The sequence below is a fragment of the Choloepus didactylus genome, chromosome 7 (genome assembly GCF_015220235.1).
Source record: "Choloepus didactylus isolate mChoDid1 chromosome 7, mChoDid1.pri, whole genome shotgun sequence".
Lineage (NCBI taxonomy): Eukaryota > Metazoa > Chordata > Mammalia > Pilosa > Megalonychidae > Choloepus > Choloepus didactylus.
The window spans coordinates 149,860,471-149,879,111 of record NC_051313.1 but is presented as its reverse complement, the minus strand read 5'-3'; positions in this window follow the sequence as shown (position 1 = coordinate 149,879,111).

Below are 18,641 nucleotides of genomic sequence, written 5' to 3'. Positions count from 1 at the left end.
CATGGCAATCTCTCTCTCTTTGTGTTTGCTCTTCTGGTTTCCGCTGACTTCCAGCTTCTGGTTTCTCCCTGTGGCTTCCTCTCTTGTGTAGCCTTTTCTGGCTCAGTGTCTGGATTTCTTCTGGTTATAAAGGACTCCAGTAATACAGATAAGGCCCACCCTGATTCAGTTGGGCCACACCTTAACTAAATATAACATTTTCAAAAGGTCCTCTATACACATGAGTTCACACCCACAGGAAAGCAGATTAAGATTAAGAACATGTCTCTCATTGTGGTCCTGTCCATAATTCAACCTACCACAGCATATAAAGGGAAGTTGCCCAAAACCAGGCACTTGAAAGAGAAAAATGAAAACGGCACCATGTGTGTGCTGGCACAAACTATTATCTGCAAATTTTACTCATAAGGTTATTAGGGTACTACAGTGTTTCTCAAACTTTGCTGTACATTGGAATCACCTGGGGATCTTTAAAATTTACTGATGCACATCTCCTACCCCCATACAGTCTTATTTAATTGGTATGGTATGCAATCTGATCGTTGTTTTTTTTTTTTTTAAAGCAACCCAGGGGATTCCCATGTGCATAAAAGTTTGGAAGCCACTGGGGTACTGCAGAGTCCCTGTAAAGAGTATGGCTGATTGGAAATCCCCAATTGTGGTCTACACAGTTGTAGGGAAGAACATATCTAATTCAAGATACAGTTGTAGGAGGGTGATGACGTTTAAGTGCTTCATAAAAATATTAAAGGTCAGACCTGAAGCTCGAGTGGTGTAATGAAAGAGAACCATATTGCTAGCCTGAACATGTCTTTTAATTAGTTTTTTTTTTAATGGCAAATAATTTTGTGTCCCTCCAAACATGTGGTTGGAAGTGATTCTAAAAATAATGACTTCCTGTGATGTCTTGGTGAAATCTAGCAAAATACTTTTAAAGCCTCAGAAATTGTCGGTGAAATCAGTGGCTCTCAGACATCTTCACTCTGTAATATGCGATGGACAGAACTGATGCTCTTTCTACCACCTTCTGTGGTTTGCATCTTTGCATCTGGTTTCCATGGGATCTGATGACTGGCTCTGCAGCTAAAGGAAGTGAAGTATGGAAATGCGACTGGGATGAAGAGCAGATGATACTGATCACTTTAACATCTAGAAAATCCTTCAGTTTGGAAAACACTTTTGAAAAAGAACTTCCTCAAGTTTCAATCTATGATAGCATTTGAGCGGCCAAGACTGGGTAGTTTCCCTTTGCAAATTTATTTTACTTAAAATATTTATATTTTTAATGAAACTAATACACAAAGTTTACAAAGTCAATGGTATTATGGAGCTTATAATGAAAACAGCTGACCCTTCATCTGTTTGTCATTATACCTGAGGCTGGTTCCTCAGAAGTACCATTTTAACTCCTTTTTAGCTGTTTCTTTAGGTATTTAGCTTATTTATTTCTAAACAATATTCTTAATTTACTTTTTATATCATGATTTTAGAAAATAGCTATTGATTTCATTCTACAGAAAATAAAGATTCTCACCTCCTTCTCTCAACCACCACCACCAACAAAACAGAGGAAGACAGCCCATATTGAGAAATATCTTTTTGAGTCATTTCAATATTTAAATAATCTGTACTCCTCACTGCATTGGGTGCTGATTAAATACAAATCTCAAAATTAAGTTTTGTTCATGGTGGTATTATTTCTGTACTTTCTTTCAACCCTCAGTGTTTAGTGTTCCCATAGCATCCTGTACTTATTGCATTGTTCTAAAATGTCTTAATTACATGGTATCCCTCATAAGCTCATAAACAACTAAAGGGTAGTGACTGAGTCTCATTCACTTTGACATCTCAGTGCCTAATACAGGGCTGAGCACAAAGCAAATGCCCAATAATTTTTTGTTAAATGAATAACAAGGGTAAATATAAAATCCTCTGAACGATAGGCTTTTCAGCTTTGCTCTTATGAAAAAATGCAGGTTTTTAGCCCTAGACTCCAACTTCTGCTTAAGGCAGTGACCCTCCAAAGAGGAAAATTATAGAACATCTTTCCTATTAATTCCTGCCAGGACTGTTGGTCGATCCTTACAGGTCCTGATGGTGGAGTTGATTCAAACTCCAGCTCCATTGTCGTTGGTTTCCTAGCTCTGCCCAAGGGTCAGGAGCACTACTGAGTTTTATTCTAGACTAATAATTGATAGCAACAGCTCTGCAATGAAATGAATTAACTACTATTTGGAATGTGAGGTCTCAGGTAGGAAAGCACCCTTGATGGAAAACCTTTCTTCTTCTCCAAGGAGTACACGCTTCCCTGGGAGTGAAAATGGAGGGAGGTGAAGAGGGATATGGGCCTCTGCATTTTCAGACAGATTCCTTGTGCCTCATTAATTAATGAGATATTGAATACTGATTCCATCTTGCTTTCACAGCTACTGTGCTGATTTGGATGAATTATATACCCCCAAACGCCATAATCTTTGAAGTAATCTTGTGTGGGCAGACATATTAGTGTGGATTAGATTGTAATTCTTCATTTGAGTGTTTCCATGGAGATGGGACCCACCCAACTGTAGGTGATAACTCTGATTAGATAATTTCCATGGAGGTGTGACCCCACCCATTCAGCATGGGCCTTGATTAGTTCACTGGAGCCCTATAAAAGCTCAGACAGAAGGAGCAAGCTTGCTACAGCCAAGAAGGACACTGAAGCTGAGAGAGGAGCTGCAGATGAGAGACAGTTTGAAGATGGCCGTTGAAAACAGACTTTTGCTCTGGAGAAGCTAAGAGAGGAAAAACGCCCCAAGAGCAACTAAGAGTGACATTTTTGAGGAACTCCAGCCTAGAGAGGAACATCCTGGGAGAAAGCCATTTTGAAACCAGAACTCTGGAGCAGACGCCAGCTACGTGCCTTCCCAGCTAACAGAAATTTTCCAGACATCATTAGCAGTCCTCCAGTGAAGGTACCCAATTGTTGATGACTTAACCTGGACACTTTATGGCCTTAATACTGTAACTGTGTAACCAGATAAACCCCCTTTATAAAAGCCGATCCATTTCTGGTGTTTTGCGAAAAGGCAGCATTAGCAAACTAGAACAGCTACTCTCGGGAAGTATAATATACTAGTTCAAAGATTTATGAAGGTTTGGAACTGCAGCTCCACACCAATTTCTTCAATATAATCTTCCTTGGATTTAAGGGCTTTGGACTATGAGCTGCCAAATCCCCTAGGTTTTAGGCCACCCTGAAGAGAAAGAAAGCAGAGTACTACCAAATTTTTTAAAAATAAGAAACCTGCTGTTTTTCCTTATGAAAAATAGTACACAATCATTGTATAAAATTTAGAAAATACAGAATAGTACAAGTTAGCATTTGTCACTCTCAGATATGTCCCAGCATCAACTAGTTAGGTTCTTTATCACAAAGTGGAGAAAGAATGATATGAAATTTGTTTATCAGTTTTGGTTGTAGGGTTTTAAGCTTCATTTATTACCACAATCTTTATGTTATTGAACTTCTGTCGAGCAATGAGAAGAGCTTTCTAACGTGAAGATAATTTCTATTTGCCATTATAGCATTTCTTATAAAATTTGCATTTCTTGTCAGTCCCTAACACTTTATAAAAACATGTATTTTATTGAGATATCTTAATTAAAAGTTTAATAAATGTTTTAGTGCCTGTTTTGGCAATCTCCATAGCTGTATGTATTCTACCCATTGATTTTAATAAATTAGTATTGAACTTTTCTAATCACTTCAAATTAATATCCAAGAAAGTTTTTTGTTTGTTTTTTACTATTATTATAAATTTTTATTAAGTTTTAGCCACAAGAGTCTATTTATTTGTTGAATAGATCATTAAAATAGGGTGTGTTTTAAAACTTGTCACTTTGTATTTAGAAACATGTATTAGTATTTTTTTCTGAGTTCTGTGTGAGTATATCTAATTCACCTTTTCCCTAGACTTGTTGGTTAATTCATTAAAAAAATAAAATAAATAAATAAATAAATAGACCAAATAGAGATAATTATTGCTGTAATTTTGGTGTATATCCTCCCATCCTTTTCTTTTTCTATACTTTTGAAAATGGGATTGTACTATAATACTGTTATATAATATTTCTTTATTTATTTTTAAATCTAGTGCTAAGATTTCCTTATAGCATTACACATTTTACCATGAATTATTTTTTTATTGATTTCCACTTTGCTCTTTATTATTTTTCTTCTGATAACTTTGGGTTCTATTAACTCTAATTTTTCTAGTTTCTTAGATGGAATCTGCGGTGAGTGATTTAAGACCCTTTTTCCTTCCTAATATAACCATGTAGTGCTATAAATTTCTAAATGCTGTCTTAGCTGCTTTCCACAAGTTTTGATATGTTTTGTTTTCATTTGCAGTACATTAGAAATAATTTCTAATTTCCCTTTTGATTTCTTCCTTGGTCCATGGGTTATTTAGAAATGTATTATTTTTAGTTTCCACATGTTTGGGGATTGCTTTTTAGAGAACTTTGTTCTTGATTTTTGTTACTGAATGTTATTATAGAATGTACTTTATATGATTTTTCTTTTAAATGTATTGAGACTAGTTTTGTGGTTCAGAATATGGTCTGCCTGTGTGCACTTGAAAAAATTTATTTTACAGTTGTTGTGTGAAGTATTCTATAAATGTCAGTTATTTTGGCTGATGCTATTAATTAGGTCTTCTATATCCTTACTGATTTTATGTTTACTTGTTCTATTATTGAGAGGGGGTACAGAAATCTCTATTACTGTGAATTATTCTATTTCTTCTTGTAATTCTATCCATTCTTTTCCTTTTTATTTTGAATCTGTATATGCACAAACATTTAAGATCATTATAAATTATCCTTATTCATTGCTCTGAAATCTACTTTGTATAATATTAGGTCAGGTACTCCAGCTTTCTTTTGATTATGGTTCGCATGATATATCACTTTTATATCCTTTTACCTTTGTATCTCTTAGAGTGGGTTTCTTGCAGGCAGTATATCATTGGGTATTTTTTGCTTTCTAATACAATAGGACATTCTCTGCCTTTAAATTGCAGTGTTTAGACTATTTGCATTTAATGTGATTATTGATATGGTTGGGTTTAAATATACTGTTTTTGTTCTTTGTTTTCTATTTCTATATGTTTCCATCTATTCTCTCTTCCCTTCATCTATTTGTCTGCCTTTTAGGGGTTATTATTATATTTTATCTCTTTTTTAATTACATTTTATCTCCATTTTGGCTTATTGGCTATTATAAGCTGTAACTTTTCGTTGTGTTATTTAATGGTTGTTTTAGGGTTTAGAGTATATATCTGTGATTTATCACAGTCAGCCATCGGGTGATATTATACCACTTCACACATAGCATAAGAGTCTTACAACTATATACTTCCATTTCTTTCTCCCCTCTCCAGCGTTTGGGCTATTGTTGTCATACATTTTACTTCTACATATGTTAAAACCCCCCAAATACATTGTTATTGTTAATTATATTTTAAATGGTTATAAATAATAGGGAAATGAATCTTTGTATTTATTCATGTACTTACATTTCTAGTGCTTTTAATTCCTTTGTGTAGATCCAGATTCCATCTGGAATCATTTTCCTTCTGTCTGAACAACTTTCTTTAACATTTTTCATAGCTCAAATCTGCTGGTTATGTATTCTTTCAGTTCTTGTGTGCCTGTAAAAGTCTTCATTTCATTTCAACTTTTTCATTTTGGAATAATTTTAGGTTTACAGAAAAGTTTTAAAAAATAGCACACAGTTCCCATATGCCCCTCATCCAGTTTCTCTTAATGTTAATATCTTATATTTCTGTGGTGCACTTGTCAAAACTGAGAAGGTAATGTTGATATATTATTATTACCTAAACTCCAGATTTCATTCATATTTCACTTATTTTCCCACTAATATTCTTTTCATGTTCCAGAATCCAATCCAGGATCCCACATTGCATTTAGTCATCATGAATCCTTAGTCTCCTCTGGTTTGTGACAGTCTCTCAGCCTGTCTTCATTTTCCATTTCTTGACAGTTCTGTGGAGTGCCAGTCAGGTATTTTGTTGAATGTCTCTCAGTGTGCCAGTTTGAATGTATTATGTCCCCCAAATGCCATTATCTTTGATGTAATCTTGTGTGGGCAGACCTATCAGTGTTAATTAGATTGTAATTCTTTGAGTGTTTCCATGGAGATGTGCCCCACCCAACTGTGGGTGATGACTCTGATTGGATAATTTCTATGGAGGTGTTGGCCTGCCCATTCAGGGTGGGTCTAAATTAATCACTGGAGCCATATAAATGAATTGACAAACAGAAGGAACTCAGTGCAGATGTGAGTGACATGTTGAAGAGGAGCTACAGCCAAGAGACACTTTGAAGAACGCACTGGAACTGAGAGAGGAGCTTCAGTTTACAGAGACATTTTGGAGTCGGCCTTTGAAAGCAGACTTTTGCTCTGGAGAAGCTAAGAGAGGACAAATGCCCCAAGAGCAACTAGGAGTGACAGTTTTGAGGAGTTGAAGCCTGGAGAGGAACATCCTGGGAGAAAGACATTTTGAAACCAGAACTTGGAGCAGATACTGCCCACATGCCTTCCCAGCTAACAGAGGTTTTCCTGACACCATCGGCCGTCCTCCGGTGAAGGTACCAATTGTTGATGCATTACCTTGGACACTTTATGGCCTTAGGACTATAACTGTGTAATCAAAGAAACCCCCTTTTATAAAAGCCAATCCATCTCTGGTGTTTTGCATTCCAGCAGCATTAGCAAACTAGAACACTCAGTTTTAGTCTTTCTGATTTTTTTTTTCTTTTTCATGAATAGATGGGGGTCATGGGTTTTTGGTAAGAAGACCACAGAGGTCTAGCGCCCTTCTTATCCCATCATATCAGGAGTGCCTGCTATCAATGTGACTTATCACTGGTGATGTCAACCTTGATTAGTTGGTTAAGGTAGGGTTTTCCAGGTTTCTGAACTGCAAAGCTATCATTTTTCCCTTTTCATAGTCTGTTCTTTGAAAACAACTCACTAAGCCCAGCTCATGCCTGAGGAAGGGGAAATTAAGTACCCCTGTGGGAGGGAGTAGTATCTACTTATACTATTTGGAATTCTTCTGTAAGTATTATTTATTTCTATCAGTGTGGTGGGCTGAATAATGACCCCTCCCCACAAGAAAGGTGTCTATGTCCTCATCCCCAGAACCTATGAATATGTTACCTTATATGGCAAAAGGGACTTTTCAGAGTGCTTAAGTTAAGGATCTTGACATGGAAAGATTGCTCTGGATTATCTGGGTCAGATTATCTGGGTAAACCCAATAGCCATCACAGAGTCCTAATAAGAGAGGGGCAGGGGAGAGTGGAGTGGGTGTCAGAGTCAAAGAAGGAGAAGTGACAGTGGAAGCAAAGATCAGAGCAGCCTCTAGAAGCTGGAAAAGGCCAGGAAACAGATTCTACTCCGGAGCCTCCAGAACAAACACAGCCCTGCCAATACCTTGTTTTTAGCCCACTGAGACTGATTTTGGATTTCTGACCTCCAGAACCATAAGATAATAAATTTGCATTGTTTTAAGCCACTAAGTTTGTGGTAATTTCCTGAAGCAGCAATAGGAAACTGATACAATTAGTATGAACTTATGTATATTTATTTTATACGTTCAATTTGGAAGGTATTTTCATTGGGTAAAAAATTATAGATGGACATGTTTTTCTCTTTCAGTACTTTAAATGTGTTGCTCCACTGTCTTCTAGCTTGCATTATTTCTGACAAGAAATCATCCCTTAAAAGACATCTTTATTTTGGTTTCTCTGTATGTATTGTGTCTTTTTTCTCTAGGTACTTTTGAGATATTCTCTTTATAGTTGGTATTAAGCTATTTAATTATGATATGCTTTGGTATAGTTTTCTTCATGCATCCTGTGATTGAGGCTTGTTGGGCTTCTTGGATATATGGATTGATAGTTTTCATCAAATTTTAAAAATCTTCGGCCACTATTTCTTTTTGTAATGCAATTTTATTGATATATGCACATACCATGCAATCATCCAGAGTGTACAATCAGTTGTTCACAATATCATCATATAGTTGTGCATTCATCACCACAAGTTTTGAACATTTTCATTACTCCAAAAAAATAAATAAATAAAAAATAAAAGTAAATAAGAACACCCAAAACATCCCATATCCTTCCTCCCCCACCGTTATTCATTTACTTTTTGACACCATTTTTCTACTTATGTGTCCATACACTGAATAAAGGGAGTGTGAGCCACAAAGTTTTCACAATCACACTGTCACACCGTATAGGCCATGTCATTATACAATCGTCTTCAGGAATCAAGGATACTGGATTACAGTTCAACAGTTTCAGGTATTTCCATCTAGCTATTCCAATATACTAAAAACTAAAAAGGATATCTATATAATGCATAAGAATAACCTTCAGAATGACCTCTAGTTACCATTTGAAATCTCTGTCACTGAAACTTTATTTTGTTTCATTTCTCTTCTCCCTTTTGGTCAAGAAGACTTTCTCAATCCCACAATGCTGGGTCCAGGGAGTCATATCCCACATTTTCAGGGAGATTTACAACCCTAGGAGTCACGTCAGCCACTATTTCTTTAAATAATTTTTCTGTCACCTTGCTCTTTTTTCTCCTTTGGAGACTCCAATTTCATGTATGTTAAGTCGCTTTGAAGTTTTTCCTTAGCTTACAAATACTCTGCTTATTTGTCCACCATTTTTTTCTGTTTTTTATTTTTGGTTGTTTCTATTGCTGTATCTTCAATTTTACTTATCTTTTCTTCTGCAATGTCAAATCTGCTGCTAAACCCTTCCAGTGAATTTTTCATCTAAGACATCGTATTGTCATCTTTAGAAACGTATACATACGTTTCATGTCTCTACTAAACATGTTTAATGTTTCTCTACTTCCTTGAACATTTGGAATACAGTAATAATAACTGCTTAATGTCTTTGTCTACTGATTCTATTATCTGTGTTCTTTCTGGGTCAGTTCTGGTGGATTGATTTTTCTCCTCATTACGGGTCATATTTACCTGCTTCTTTGCATGCCTGCTAATTATTGATTAGGTGCCAGGCATTGGAATTTTACCTTAATGACTGCGGGATACATTTGCATTTCTATAAATATTCTTGATCTTTGCTCTGGAATGTGTTTATTTGGAACAGTCCCTTAAAAAGTTTAGGTAGAATCAGAGCAGCATTCAGTCCATTGTTAATTTTCCCCACTATTAAGGCAAAACCCTTCTGAGTGCTCTATCCAATCCTTGTGAATTACAAGGTTTTCCACTCCCGCTGGTGAGGACAGGCACTATTTCTGGCCCTGTGTGATCACCGGTAGTTGCTTCCTCTAAACCTTCTGGGTACTTCTTCCCCTGACCTTCAGTAGTGTCCTCATGTGCACGTACTGATCAGAACTTAACTGAAGACTCAAAGGTCTCTGGCATTGTGTCTCCAGCTCCCTTCTCTCTGGTGCTCAGTCTATGCACTCTAGGTGCCTTGGCCTGCCTGGATTCCTAGCTCTGCCCCTCAATTCAGGAGACACCTGGACTCCACCTGGGTTCCCCCTCCCTGTGCCATGGCCTAGAATACGTCTCAAGGCAGTAAGCTAGAAGTAATTGTAAGGGTCACTTCATTTGTTTCCCTTCTCTGTGGGACCACTGTCCTGCCACTGCCTTTTAGCCAATGTCTGAACACCTTTGCTACATAATTTTTGTCCAAGTTTTTTTAGTTGTTTCAAGCAACAGGGTAAATTTGGTCCCTGTTACTTCACCTTGACTGGAAGCAGAAGTCTTCTATTTCTTCCCACAAATTACTTTTTTTTTTAAAATTCAGTTTTATTGAGATCTATTCACATACCATACAGTCATCCATGGTGTACAATCAACTGTTCACAGTACCATCATATAGTTGTGCATTTATCACCCCAATCTATTTTTGAACATTTTCCTTACACCAGAAAGAATCAGAATAAGAATAAAAAATAAAAATAAAAAAGAACACCCAAATCACCCTCTCATCCCACCCGATTTTTCATTTAGGTTTTGTCCCCATTTTTCTACTCATCCATCCATACACTAGATAAAGGGAGTGCGATCCACAAGATTTTCACAATCATGCTGTCATCCCTTGTAATCTACATTGTTATACAATCATCTTCAAGAGTCAAGGCTACTGGGTTGGAGTTTGATAGTTTCAGGTGTTTACCTCTAGCTATTCCAATATATTAAAACCTAAAAAGTGTTATCTATATAGTGCATAAGAATGCCCACCAGAGTGACCTCTGGACTCCATTTGAAATCTCTCAGTCACTGAAGCTTCATTTCGTTTCATTTCACATCCCCCTTTTGGTCAAGAAGATGTTCTCAGTCCCATGATTCCAGGTCCAGATTCATCCCTTGGGGTCATATCCTGTGTTGCCAGGGAGATTTATACCCCTGGGAGTCAGGTCCCGTGTAGGGGGGAGGGCAGCGAGATCACCCGCCAAGGTGACTTAGAGAGAGAGGGCCACATCTGAGCAACAAAGAGGCACTCAGGGGGAGACTCTTAGGCACAATTATAAGCAGGTTTAGCCTCTCCCCGCAAATTACTTTTAATTGAATGGCTGAACTGTCATTTATTTAAGCAGTCTTTGTTGTTCTACAAATTTATTTGTAATTGCTAAATAATATTTCATTGTATTGATGTGCACCAAATAGGCAATCTATTATCTGACATTAGGGTTGAGTTTGTTTTCCTTTTTATAAACAGGACTATGAGAATATCTTGCAGCCAAATATTTGTGACTTGTACATTACTTTTTTAAAGATTTTTTTGAGATCTGGATGACTGGCTCACAGAGTATGCAGATTCCAAAGGACTCACTGTTGTCCTCCAAAGAGATGGAACTAGTTTACATATTGCCCACTTGTAATTTATTTGGATGCTGAATCTTCCTCAGAATTACCTCTTCTCTTCACCCTTTTATGTCATTTCTTTAGCATGTATCCCCTCATATTGTGGGACCCCTCTCATTCTGTGTTCCAGGATCGTCAGCACATTTGATGCTTTGGAAATATTAATATTAGGTCATTCTTGGGTCAGCCTAATCTTAATCAAATGGTCTTCTTCCAGCTTTAGTACTCCCCAGATTACTTTGCTATAAAAATTTGTCTGCCAAATACTTTGGTTTATAGGCACTGATTTCCTCACTTATTCCAAGAATATTCATTCTTTTTGTAGTGAAAATTACAAAGCTTTGCATTGGTCTTACCAATATCAATCTTTGTGCTCAGAAATGAACTTTAATTTCATAACTACAGTTCTACCAGGGATGAGGCCAGAGAAAAGTCTAGAAACAGACAAAAAATTATACTATATCTACTGATGCATATTTACTTGGAACTCTCTTTCTCTGGAATGAGTCATTTCCTTTCAGCCTGTCTGGGTGGACTTGCTACATCAGCACTTGCCTTGCTCCATCAGTAGAATTAAATGCAAGCTGGGACCCATGACGACACAATCTATTGTATGAGGAACTCTCTGTAGTCAGGGTTAACCACACAAAAGTCTAGCTTAAAGGTCCAACATTAATGTTTGTTTTTAACTATGGAGTCTCCAGAGCTTATTTAAATTTTGGAATGAAAAAAGTGGAAGCTGCCTTAGGAAGTTTTGCTTTTCATTTTCACCCATACAATTACCTCTAGAGACAAACAGTGTAAATAATTGGGGAGGGAGGCCTGAGGTCATCTAATAGGGTGAAAGCCTGATCTCAGGTCTTCTGACTCTCAGATATGGTGTTACCACCATGAACTATTAGCCTGTTCAGAACAATTTACAAAGGCTGGCTCACCAACACTGCTAAGACATTCTTTCTAGGATGTTTCCTTATTCTGCACTTGAATAAGTTCTTTGTTCATTGTGTGTACATGTAGAAGAACATGCACTCATCACGGTGAAGGAAGAGAGCTGAGTGAACTCTTAGTGTTCTCATCTCATCTTATAGATGAGAATGTTAGAACCAGAGAAGGAAGGAGACTTTCCCAAGAACACACAGCCAGCCACGACTGAAGCAGAACCTCATTCAAAGAGACTGACCATTTGGCCCATCACATTCTCATTTATTTAATTAAACAAGAAAGAGGAGCAGCTGCCCAAAGTGAGTATCTGTTTGTGTTCGTGTGTGTGTGTTGGACAGTGGGGACGCAGTGGGAGAGGAGCAGACTCAGCATGGAGAAGTTAATCAGACAACCTTAAACAAATGAACTGAACGGAACTGAAATGACACAACCATGATAGGTTTGGCTATGTTCAAGATAATCCGTTTTCAAAAGAAAACACAAAATAGACAAATGCTGTACATTTTTAAAAACCCCTTAATATTGAGATCTAACTTTATAATTATTACATCTCATGTTCATGTGAAAACATGTGATTTGAGGTTGTAAGGAAAAATTGTGTTTAAAGATTTGATCCATCAGTAGGCCTTCAAATTAGAGACATATGCACAGTTAGGCAAATAGAACAACAGAAATTCAAAGGCTTGTGGCTCTTTTATCTTGAAAATATAGGGATAAGTGTCTTTTAGAAACCAAATGTCTCCCTCTTTTTCCTTCTTATCCTCTTCCTCTCCCTCTTTTTTGTCTCTTCCTTTTCTTTTATCTCCCTTTGCTTTCTCCTACTCCTTTTCCTCCTTCTTCTCTGAGGAATTGGTAGATGAGAAGAATAAGATGGTGGGCAATAATGAATGGAGTGCCAGGCTCTTTTCCAGGACTGACATCACAGGGATCTTGGGTAACATTTAGGCATCGATCGACACTCTGCAGAGCTCAGTATTAAATGGTCCTCCTTTCCTTCCTCTGCCTCCAAGGCCCTTATAATGTGATTTTACTTTGTTTCTCCAGCACTGTTTATCACTAGTACTCATGAATTTTAGAAAGCTCTTTTAGGAAAAAAAAAAAAAATCCTCCTTCAATTGAGTCAACACCTGCCTCCTTATAAATTCCAGGCATTGGTTCTAGTATTGACCCTTGCAGTTGTCCTCTGAGGATGTGCCTAAATTTTCCTTTTCCAGCCTTGTCCTCAATTGACATGGTTTGAGTACCCTCAACATCTTGAATTCTCTCAAGTTTTGTCTCTGGAGTCAGACACTACTAGGTTTAAGCTCTTCTCTTGTCATTTACTAATTGTGAAGTCTTGGGTAAGTTATCTTAACCTTTCTAAGTCATAGTTTCCAAATTTGTAAAATGAGGATAATAATGGCATGGACAGTGCTTACTAATGTGCCTGGGAGATGGCAAATTATAATGGTTTTAGTGGTCGGTCAATGTCCCTTTTAAAGCGTAGACCCCAGAACTAACCACAACAGTTCAGGAGTGGTCTGTCAGCACCCAGTAGATGGAATTATCACCTCCACTCCTTTGATCAGGGCGGGGTTCTTTACTACCTAACACTGTCTATTTGGGTGGACAAGAAAAATCACATTTCTTAATCTGTGAAAATCAACTTAAATTCAAATTAAATTCCACTCGAAGCACCTGTCCTGCCTGATGTTAGAAGTTCAAACCCAGTCCTTACTCAGGCTTCATCATCCCTCATTGTCACAAGACTCCATGACAGTTATGTGATGGCCATAAGAGGAGGATCGGGTAGACCAGATGACCTGCATGAACCTGGACTCTGCTGGTAGCTGTGCTGGTCAAGCTGCATGTGGTTTGGGGGCTTCAGGGAGGGTTGCAGTGGTAGGAACCCCTCTCAGTGCCTTGCGAATCCACCCCCTTCCCAGAAGGAAGTGGGGTCGGGTTCCTCTTCCCCGAGATCCAAAGCCCCCTGTTTCCCCTTAGCCTGGGGGAAGTATCTTTCTCTCCTCTCCAACCACTCTTGCACTTTGTCCCCAATTCCTCCTTTTCACTAATACTTGAAATGACCACTTCAAATATTGTAGGCTTTCACAAAAGCCTTTGACTTCAAGCCACAACCTAGGTAAGGGAGTCAAAGCTCGTTGCTCTGCTTGATTATGGGGAGAGTGCGGACAGGAACTTATGGGGAAAACAAACAGCCCAAATTTGCATTGCATATACCCACGGCTCTTTTCACCATGTACTGCCATTAAGAAGGGTTGTTGTATTTTTTTTAAATCCCTATTTTCAACCCAGTTGGGGAATATCATATTTACCTTGATGATTTGATTTGGCTCAACTATCTAGCTCAGGGGTTTTCAATCCTGGATGCACATCACCTAGAGAGCTTTTTAAAAATGCATGCTGGGACCCCAACACAGAAAAATTAAATCAGAATATTTGAAAACTCCCCAAATATCCCTGATGTGCAGCCTGGGTGGAAAATCTCCAGCCTTGTACCCAGTGGTTATCAGGTTTCACCATGCATCAGACTCACCTGGAGTGTTTGTCAAAACATGGACTGCTGGGCCCCACGCCTAAGTTTCTATCTCAGGAAGTCTAGGTGGAAATCATGAATTTGTATTTCTAATAAGTTCCAGGTGAAACTGATGCTGCTGATCTGGGGACCACATTTTACAAATCACTGGCCTCTCACCCGCTGGGTGGGGGTGGGGGCATCAGAATCATCTTTATTTTAGAAAACTCTCCAGGTCATTCTGACAGCAACCAGCTCATCTCCATACCCCTGATCCTTTATCCCTTCTCCAGTCCCAGTTGGGAAACATTGTTTTAGTTTCCATATCTTTCTGGATACTGCTTCTGCCATCCATCTATGAGCAACCTCTTCAAGCCTTGCAGGTCCTCATCCTTGTGTTTACATTGTTTCTTGCACTTAAAATTCCTCTCCTTCCACTGTCTAAACCCCATCCAACTTTCGGTGGCTAATATTACCATCATTTTCTCTGATGTGGTCTCTGATCCCTTTATCTACATTATCTCTAAATTCTCGCTGCATCTGCAAGGCCCTGAGGGCACTAGAGTACAGAACTTTGTACTTGTTCTGTTCTGAATTATCCATGAGTTATTTCATCTGGGTTATAAGTGCCAAGCTTTGAATTTCTTTCATATCTTCCTTGGTGCCCTTTGTTCTGCCATGTGTTGATTAGGACCTCAGTGAAAAGAATCATAAAATGTCAAAGAGTTTAGCTAGGAGATCATTTGGCCCACTCATCCTATTGTACAGAGGAAACTTGCTGACATAATGACCTTGAACTCGATTCAAGAGATGCTAGTTACCTAAATATCTTGTTGAGAGGCATTTCCCCACACCCCATGCCCCATATACAATGAGGCTCCAAAGCAATGGGACCAACAGGCAGTACTTTAGTATTGGTAGACTGTGGTACTAGGTCTGCTTTTTCCCTATATACAAACAGTTCTTACTATTAATTTAAAAAGAAAAACAACTTTGGAATTATTTTCTTTGTAAACTAGACAATATCTCCTCAAGGGCAGTTTGACACCATGGAGCAATTTGCTTCCCAAAACCAATTGAATAAAAAATAAAAAGAGGGTGTCAGGTATGGTAATACATAAAACCTTAAATTTGTTCTGACTTTTATTTTAGTCTATTCACTAGGCCCATAGCTGTCAACATATAATTTTACATGCTGCACAACTAATGACTTTTACAAAGGTAACCATGGATCAATCTGGATCAGCGGTTAGCAAACCATAGGCATAGGTAAGTCAAATCTGTCCCCCACCCATTTATGCAGATATAGTTTTATGGGCACATAGCCATGCCTGTTCTTTTGTCTTGGTTGTGGCTGCTTTCACATGGCAGCGGCAGAGTTGAGTAGTTGCAACAGAGAAGTTATAGCTGGAAAGCTTAAAACATTTATTATCTGGTCCTTTACAGAAATAGTTAACCAGCTTTTGCTGTAGACTATCATTTCCCCTACAAGATATAGTAAAACCCAACTCTAGAATGTAATGACCATTATCTGCCTCTCTCAGTGTCACCCAAATTTTCAGCCTCCACCAGAAACAGCTTGTGGTGGTTTGAAGTTGTATGTGCCCCCAGAAAGACATGTGCTTAAACCTAATCCTTTCCTGTGGGTGTGAACCCATTGTAAGAAGGACCTTTTGATGAGGTTACTTCAGTTAAGGTGCGACCCACCTCATTCAGGATGGGTCTTAATCCTATTACTGGAATCCTTTATAAGTGGAATGAAATTCATGCAGAACAGGAAAGCCACAAAGGGAGCAGCCAGGAGTTAAAACATCAGTGGAACCTGGAAGAGAAAGGAGAGACCAGGAGACACCACCACCTTGCCATGTAACAAACTAAAGACCAAGTGAAGCAGCCAGTCCCAGTACCCCAGTCTCTGGCGAGAAAGCATCGCCTTGATGATGCCTTGATTTGGACTTTTTCCCAGCCTCAAAACATGAGCAAATAAATTCCCATAGTTTAACTTGCCCCATTTCATGGTATTTGCTTGAGCAGCCCAGGAAACTAAAACATAGCTATAGCCCTGGCTGGAGCTCCCAGTACACAAGTGTTCTGGTTTGCTAATGCTGCCAGACTGCAAAACACCAGAAGTGGATTGGCTTTTATAAAGGGGATTTATTTATGTGCCAATTTGGATGTATTATGTCCCCCAAAACACCATTATCTTTGATGCAGTCTTGTGTGGGCAGGAAACATATTGGTGTTGACTGGGTTGGAGACTTTAAATTGGCTGTTTCCATGGTGATGTGATCACTCAACTGTGGGCGAGATCTTTCATTGGATAATTCCCATGGAGTTGTGGCCCTGTGCATTCAGCATGGGCCTTGATTAGTTTACTGGAGCACTATATAAGCTCAGACAGAAGGAGTGAGCTTGCTACAACCAAGAGGGACACTTTGAAGAATGCACAGGAGCTGAGAGGAGCTGCAGATGAGAGACAGTTTGAATACAGCCATTGAAAGCAGACTCTTGCTCCAGAGAAGCTAAGAGAGGACAAATACCCCAAGAGCAACTGAGAGTGACATTTTGAAGAGGAGCTGTGGCCTAGAGAGGAACGTCCTGGGAGAAAGCCATTTTGAAACCAGAACTTTGGAGCAGACACCAGCCATGTGCCTTCCCAGCTAACAGAGGTTTTCTGAACACCACTGGCCATTCTCCAGTGAAGGTCCCCAATTGTTGATGCATTGCTTTGGACACTATATGGCCTTAAGACTGTAACTGTGTAAACAAATAACCCTGCTTTATAAAAGCTAATCCATTTCTCTTGTTTTGTATTCTGGCAGCATTAGCAAACTGCAACAATTTGGTTACAAGTTTACAGTCTTAAGGCCATAAAGTGTCCAAGGAAATGCATCAACAATCGGGGACCTTCACTGGAGGATGGCTAATGGTGGAAGGCACATGGCTGGCGTCTGCTCCAAAGTTCTGGTTTCAAAATGGCTTTCTCCCAGGACGTTCCTCTCTAGGCCACAGCTCCTCTTCAAAATGTCACTCTCAGTTGCTCTTGGAGTGTTTGTCCTCTCTTAGCTTCTCTGGAGCAAGAGTCTGCTTTCAATGGCTGTATTCAAACTGTCTCTCATCTGTAGCTCCTCTCATCTCCTGTGTGTTCTTCGAAGTGTCCCTCTTGGGTGTAGCAAGCTCACTCCTTCTGTCTGAGCTTATATAGTGCTTCAGTAAACTAATCAAGGCCCGTGCTGAATGGGCAGGGCCACACCTCCATGGGAATTACCCAATGAAAGATCTCACCCACAGTTGAGTTACCACATCTCTACGGAAACATCCAATCAAAAGTCTCCAACCCAATCAACACCAATATGTTTCCTGCCCACACAAGACTGCATCAAAGATAATGGCATTCTGGGGGATAGAATACATCGAAACCAACACAACAAGGGTAAGGAAACAGAGCCCAAAGCCATGACCATGCCATAATTATCTAAACCATCTATTTTCTGGAAGAATCACCATTTTCTTAAACCTACACCCCTTTTCCCACTACCATCACCAGCATAAGCCTTGGCCCTCTTTTGGGGAATATTTCTTCAAATAAGTAAAATTCTTGTTACTTCACGAGAGTGGCTGAGTATGCTAAGGGAACAGAGGACAAAGCTGCCTCTCCCTATGGAGGCTGGAGGCTGGCTGCGCCCATTTATTGGCCAAGTGACTCATTCTGTGGCATCTGTTGTTAAAATTGGGCCCAACCTACCCCACCTCCATGGTTGCTAACATGACCACACACATAGGGGACTGGTGGTTTGATGGGTTGAGCCCTCTACCATAGGATTTACCCTTGGGAAGACGGTTGCTGCAAAGGAGAGGCTAGGCCTCTCTATAATTGTGCCTAAGAGCCTCCTCCCGAATGCCTCTTTGTTGCTCAGATGTGGCCCTCTCTCTCTAGCTAAGCCAACTTGAAAGGTGAAATCACTGCCCTCCCCCCTACGTGGGATCAGACACCCAGGGGAGTGAATCTTCCTGGCAACGTGGAATACGACTCCCGGGGAGGAATGTAGACCTGGCATCATGGGACGGAGAACATCTTCTTGACCAAAAGGGGGATGTGAAAGGAAATGAAATAAGCTTCAGTTGCAGAGAGATTCCAAAAGGAGCCGAGAGGTCACTCTGGTGGGCACTCTTATGCACACTTTAGACAACCCTTTTTAGGTTCTAAAGAATTGGGGTAGCTGGTGGTGGATACCTGAAACTATCAA